Here is an 8,050-nt window from a genome sequence, read left to right as displayed (position 1 = left end):
ACTCATTTCTTACAAAGTACCTATACATACTTCTCATACTTCTTACAACTTACATTTCTCTCACAAAGTATCTCTCATACTTTTTTACATCTTACAAATCTCATTTCTCACTAAGTACCCACACATATTTCCCATATATATTTTCCATACATATTACAAGATATGTATCCCAAAACTTACAAATTACATATCTCTTAAAGTACCTAACAAATTTATATTATATTTTACAAACCTATTTCCTACAAAGTATCTATATATACTTCCCGTACACATTACAAATACCGTATCTCACAAAACATATAAATATATATATATATATATATATAAATATATATTTCTTAACATCTCCATTCATCTCAAAAGATACCAAACACTCTTATAAGAGCATATTACAAAAGTCCTTCGCATGGAAGGCATATAAACAATGAATACTAAAAGTCATTCTCCTAAAAGGCACAAAGATTTCATTTTAAAACCCTTCTCATGGAAGGCATACATTTCTAATACTAAAAAACCCTTCTTATGGAATGCATACACTTATCACACAAAATGCCCTTCTCATGGAAGGAAATATCACTCATATCTCACTAAGAATTAAAAGAGCATTATCACAAGGAAACTCATTTAAGTGTATGATAAATAGGATAAACTTAACCAGCCTCTACACATGGTTAGACATACTTTCTCTCCCTCTGGTTGCACCAATTTTTCCCCTTCAACCTTAAAGTTATCATTAAAGGACTCATCATAGTTTACTCCACTGTTGGACTTATTTTATCATACTATGGGAATGCTATTAGCTCACTGATGGTATACGACTGGAGTCACAAACATATATGATAAGTTAATATTTCTCTATCTTTGAAATTATGTTATTGAGTACATTTAACTCATTATTACTGTACCAATAGATACAAAATGCTTTAATATTATATTATTATTTAATAAACATGATTTCACTAGTATTTCACTAATGAACATATACATTAATCAATTGATCCCTCACTACCAGACATATATTATTTAAACATAAACCACAACTGGAAATAAACTATTTGACGTATATTATTTGGATATAAACCACTGTTGGACATATATTATTAAAACATAAACCACAATTGTACATAAACTATATGACACAAATTATTTGAACATATACCACTGCTGGAAATATATTATTTGGATATAAATTGTTGTTGGACATATCTTATTATATTAAACATGAATTATACCATAGTTGGACATGGACTATTTTGAACCCATCTCATTGTTGAACCCATCTTATTATATTGAATATTAACTATGCTAGAACTGGTCACTAACTATTTTAGACCATCCCATTGTTGGACAAATAATAATTTATTAGTTAGTATCTAATATTGGATATCACTCAACATACATCATTATGTTTTTCAACTCACTGCTTAAACAAGCTATTATACTGAACATACTATCTATTTATTTCAACAATTATCATAATTCTTAGACTTTGGGTTTTATTTATTTTATAAGCTTAAAAATGTACTTGAGGCTATTGGTATTTTTGGCCCAATGCTGAGTTTTGGGCTCAACTCCCCAAAACAAAACCCGATATAGCAAGGTCACCCCTCTAGTGGATGACACGTGACTATGCATAAAAATAGTCCTCAACACTAATAAAATGCAAGAAAAGAAAAGGAAATCTTGAGTTTTTATTTCTTTGGCCAACCAATTATTTTGAGAATAACATGAATGATTTCTTCTAAAAAAATAATGAAAAGAAAAAAATTTATTTAATTAATTTTTTTAAATCAGAAGTTTAGAATTTTGTTTTTATTGTTTTTTATGTGGCTTTAAAATATATATATATATATATATATATATATATGTATATATATATATATGCTAACATGACATTTTTAAATGCCAAATGAAATTATTATTAGTCACGTCAGTATTTAACATGTCAATAGTGCAGGTGCAGTGGTGCACTCCATCTGTCACATAGGCAATTGTTGTTACTGAGATGATGGCAGCGACTAAAATGGTAACAATTTTCAATTTTCAGGGAACAATATAGACGCTTCAAAAAAGTAGAGACCAAAATGATAATTGATCCAAAATGTAGGGACCAAAAGTGTATTTTCGCTTTCATTAATTTGAAGTTCAAACACGTGCTTGACTTTTCTTTTTTCCTTATTTATTTGACTTGATGGATAGAGTTGAAAAAGATAATGATAAATGAGTAATGTTACAGACATAAATTATTTTATAATATTTTTATAAATGTAACAAATTCTTAATAATTTTCATTTGGGTCCACCATTAACATCGCTTTTTTTACTTGCAAATAATCGCCCACTACATCAATAGTTTATAAAAAAAAAAATTATAAAATAGTTTGTAACTTTAGTATTTTCCTTAATAAAAATTTTCCTTGGGTGTCTAATTTCTATTGCGTTCGCAGACCTGTATTGACGTTTGCCATTAATTTTGCCTTAAAAAAATGAGTATTTTTCTAACCAAAAAAAAAAACTGAGTATTTTGAACATACACTCCAACCAAAGGGGAGTGTTAAGGAAAGCCAAATACTTATGGAAAGTCCGCCAACGATAACAGCTAGTCCATCATCTTCGCATGACAAGCTACACCAAACGCACAAGTAAATAAAACATATTTATTTTTTAGGAACATGTGTTTTATTTTATTTTATATATTTATTATGCATAAATTGACTTTATCTCTTGAAAAATATATAAAAACATTATTTAATTTTTTTTCTTTTCTTTTTTTGGTAAAGAGGAATTTAATTAAACAATACTAAAAGTTACCGGAGTAATTTTATAACTGTTAGAGATATATTAGTCCATTAGCATAGGTCCAAGCCTAATTCTACTTTGTGTGCAAGCCAAGTCTCCTACTTGTACTAGAAGTCTATTAGTCTAGGGTTTAGTCTATTATATATACACATGTTATGATTCATTGTAATACAGGATTTGTATTACACTCTAATATATTATTGATGTAGCCCTTTAAGGTTTCCTCTGTGGATGTAGGCCGTTAAGCTGAACCACGTAACTCTCGTGTGTTATTGTGTTTTATACTTTATACTTTCGCTTCCGCATCCATACTAGCATATTCAACATGGTGTATCAATGCTAATATTTAACAATAACTATAAACTATTTTACAAACTATTGATGTGACATTCTTATTAGTTCTTATTTGATCCACCACTAACATCACTTTTTTACTTATTAATAACCACTCACCACATCTGCACTTTGTATAATAGTTTGTGACTTTAGCATTTTTCAAGCTACAAAGTCTCGGCACAAAGTACCCTAAGCATCTGAAAATAAATGGTACAAATTGAAAAAAGGGGAGGCTGTGAATACAAAGTAAAGTTATCACTACTAGAAAAAGATCCCTCCTTAGCCAAAAGGTCCGCACACTGATTCCCTTTGCGGAAAGATGTGGAGTATGTGGGTTTTCTCAAAAAGCTGGAGGAGGGACTCGCATTCAAAGAACAAAGCACTTCAAGAGTGAGATGAATTAGATAAAACAATGTGAAGTAAAATTTTTTACCACAAATTTTGACATGTTTAGCCTAGCTATAACCTTCACAATGTGCGAGTACCTTCTTTTTATTTTATTGGTAAACATTTAGTTATATATTTAACTTTCATTGTAATTAATTTCTATTAAAAAAAATAATTATGGCTATATATTGAAAAGTATAAGTAAAAGATTAGCTAATTCCATCAATAAAGTTTATGTATTGAATTATAATTTTTCCATTTTTTATGTAGTAACAATATAAATTGTACCTACAAAAAAATAATAATATAAACTAGTGACAACTATTGAGTTTTCAAGAGAGGATCAATCTAAAATTTATTTTTTAGTTACTTTTATACACTCGCAAATCAAACAAAATGTACATATTATTATCTGTTATTCGTAGAATCTGAATAATAGTATTTTTGAATTGGTATATTCACTGCATAACATGAATAAATGTAATCAATTCTATATTTCTTATTAACCAATTAAAATGCTCATGATATTTATATTTAATTTTAATTAAAGTGATGGTTAAGAATTTGTACATTTAATTGTAATTGGGCAGATCTGCTATCACAAAACTTAAGACTAAAAACAAAAGAAAAAGAAAAACAAACTATGACATTTCTTTTGCAAAAGGATTTACGTATAGTCACTATATCAAGAAAATTGTCACTAATTTTGAAGTCACTTTATCCTTTTAAAAAAATAGATTTGAATTTAATCTATATATGATGGAGGATGTTGTTTATAAAATGCATAACAACAATTTGGTATGTATAATTAGAGAATGTGGTATACAATTCTGAATGTCTATTGTAAAACAAGATTGGCTTGTTAAGAATGAGTTGGATCCGAATAGGTTAGCCTGCCCAAACTCAAAGGAATTTTTTTACTTATTTATATATTTATTTTTTGTTTTGTTAGAGCACTCACATCAGCTGTAGTAAAATGACATAAGGGGCAAATCTTGCTAAATCAATTCCAAAATTTCCCACATCAACTTAGGCATTCATTGTACAAAATGCATTTTTGCTACAGTATTTGTGCAAATATACACAAGCAGTATTGTTGTGCATTTCAATTTTTTATTATTATTTCTTTTCATTTCTGGGGATCAAAGAATAGAGTGGATGACAATTGTGATGTATCAAGAGAGAGAAGTAATTAAAAAAATAAGAAAAATTAAAATTTTTAATAAAATATAGTTTAGAATAAATAATTTTATTAGAATAAATAATTTTATGTAAATGTTTTGAAAAGTACGTAGTTTGGTAAAATAAAAAAGAATAAAAAAATTTATGCTAAAATAAATGAGAATTTTTGCACGTGTGAATCATGCAATTAATATTGTCATTGTGTTAACGTGTTTGGTTTCTTTATTCCCTTCTTAAGGGCTTAAAAAAAATAAAAACTTTCTCAGTTCTCACAACTTAATTAGTTTCATTTAAATATTTTCTTCAAAAAAAAAAAAAAATAGTTTCATTTAAATATTAAAATAATTTATATGTTTTCTTTTATATAATATTAAACAGTTCTCACATATTTTTTTATTCCTTAGTTTTCAATTCATATTAAATATTTAATTATTTTTCCTTAACTAATATGTTATGTCAACTTGTTAGCCTCTTGCGGTGTTTCCAATAGAAACATTCTGGGTTCAAATTCTCCTACTTCATTGAAACTATCATATTATCAAAAAAAAAAAAAAAATGTTGTTTCTTATTTAAACTTTGTTTATTTATTTTCTTTGTAGGTAATTCAAATTTATTATTAGTTCACATGCAGCAAGTGGACCAAAGGAGGTTGATAACTTGATATAATTCATAGCATCTAGTATTTTATTTTATTTGTTCTTTTGTAATTTAGATTAATGAACTTTAAATTATGTAAATTTAAGAATTTTTATGTATTATTTAACTTTTGTTTTTGAATATTTTATTATTTGATCTCTTATTTATATTAAAAGCAAGATAAAGGTAATAAATATGATCACATTTTAATTATATTATTATTATTTTCATGTGTAAAACTAAGGGTCAACTTGATATTGACTCAACCTTGAAAAGTCCAAGTTAGGGTCATAGGTTTTGCAAACTATTTTTTACATGGACTTGAGCTAACCCAAACTTAGCCAGGTCAAACTCGAATTTGATTGATCCGACCCGTTTGCCAGGTCTAAAAAATATCTATCAATTACCCAAAAGTGATGTTAAGAATATTACAAATTTTACTATATTTATACTACTATTTAAGGGGCTTCCCCTGTTTGGGATCTTCATTTTTTTGGTTAAAAAATGTCCATACACCCCTAGAGACAAAACTATAGGACAATCTAATAAAAATACAACTCTAACTCTCACTAAAACATTGCCTAAAAAATAGGGTCACTCTCTTGTTAATTTTCAAATTGCTTTATCCACTTATAAAATTAGATTCTCAAAATAAAAATTATATATATAAAATAAAAACAAAGGTTTTTTTTTTTTTTTTTTGCTACAATATAAATGTGTAATATTTGTTCATTTTTTGAAGCTAGCCTCATGATACTCCTGGTTGTATTAGTAGTTTCAAATGCATAATATTAATGAGAAAATGTGTAAACCTCAAATTAGAATGAATGAAAAATTATGACACTATAAATAAAATAAAATAAAATAAAAGCCTCATCGCACATGCAAAGTGCGTGTGATGAGGCTAGTAACTTTTACAAACTAATGTGTTACCAATAACAAAAAAAAGTAATTCAAACATTTATTTATGAAAATTGTTAAAACTACTAAAAATTTTACTTCAACAAGTTTACAGTCTGAAAATGCTAGAGCAACTACAAAAATCTTACAAACTGATTTTGCAAGTCTATGATTGCTGTCACTTAAACAATATAATAAATTGATATTTAAATTACTATTTTGTGAGTGGTAACATGTCAATTTGTAAGATTTATGTAATAAAATTTGTAGTATCTTAAAAACAGAATAAATGAATTTCAATATATATATATATATATATATATATATTTTGTATTTTTTGTGATGGGTAAGAACATTAATTTTTAAAGTTTATGAAGTAAAATTTGTAGTATGTTTAATATTGAGAATATTTGGTTGACCTAACAACACAACCAAGCTAGTTTTTCGAAAACAATTTGGACTTTGAAAGCCCAAATTCCATCAAAAGAAAGAAGTATTATTACTCGCTATTTGGAAGCAACAATATAGAAGATGGGAAAAATTAATAGATGTACTAAGGGTATTAGTTTAGGAAATATTTTTTGAAATATTTTATGAAAAAGAAAAAAATTAACTGACCTTTTTAACAACCGTTTATATTGAGATTAAATTCTATAAGGACTTTCTAATAAGGACATGTCACTATAATATTGCAACAAATACCATATTTTAGGTTTTAAGTAAAAGACTGATATTATATTATTAGATGTGGTAGGATGTATTGAGTTTTACAAAAAACTGATATGACAATCTATTATTAGATAGTGTAAAATATGGGTTTTAGAGCATCCGAATTAGTGAATGTAAAACTTTGCAACATACAAAAAGCAACAACTTTTACACATTTTGCCTCAAAAATTTTCCACATCAGTCTTTCTAAAACTGTGTATATTTACACATTTGCTACAGTATGTATACTATTATTTTATTAATTTCACATTTTGCACCTTTTTTTTCTCTCTTCTTTGTGCAAAATGAACTCAGTCTCAGACTCCTCCCCTCTTCCTCAGATACACACAAACACACCCACACACAAACACATCCATACAAACAAATCAACACAAAGATACACAAACACACCCACACAAACAAACCAACAGAGAGATAGATCGGTGCTGGTGTTGGTTGCTTGTGGATCGGTGCTAGTGGCGCTAGATCAGAGTTCATGGGTCGACGGAAATAGGTCTGGATGCTTGTGGATCGGTGTTGGCGGTGGAGATCAGTGCTTATGGGTCGAAAGGAATGGGTTTTGATGCTTGTGGATCAGAGTTGGCGGCAAAGATCGGTGCTTGTGGGTTGACAAAGTCTGTGCTTGTGGGTTTTGATTCTTGTGGTGCTTATGGTGGAGATTGGTGCTTGTGGTGGATAAGTGATTTGACCATGAGAGGAAAAAGAAGAAGAAGATGCTTGTGAAGGGAGGTATTGACCATGACCTTGAAAGGAAGAAGGAGAAGTTACCATAGAAGGAAGAAGAAGTAGAAGAGGGACAAAAGATTGGTGTGAGAGATGAGATGAGGACAAAGAAAAAAAAAATATTAGTACAGAAGAAAAGATAAAAAGATAGGGACAAAATAAAATTAAAAAAAATATATTATTTATGTAGAGGGGATTGTAAAATAGATGATTTTGATGTAAGTACTTTGAAAAAGTGATAGCTAGTGTAAAATAGATGGAAAAATTTGGCCGGACTGATGCAATTGCTTATACCTCACTTTTACCAAATTCGAACTCTTCTATATTTCCTATGAAAATGAGTATTAAAACTTTTATAG

This window comes from Quercus lobata, chromosome 10, assembly GCF_001633185.2.
Source record: "Quercus lobata isolate SW786 chromosome 10, ValleyOak3.0 Primary Assembly, whole genome shotgun sequence".
NCBI lineage: Eukaryota > Viridiplantae > Streptophyta > Magnoliopsida > Fagales > Fagaceae > Quercus > Quercus lobata.
The sequence above is the reverse complement of the archived record's forward strand: the minus strand, read 5'-3'. Positions refer to the sequence as shown.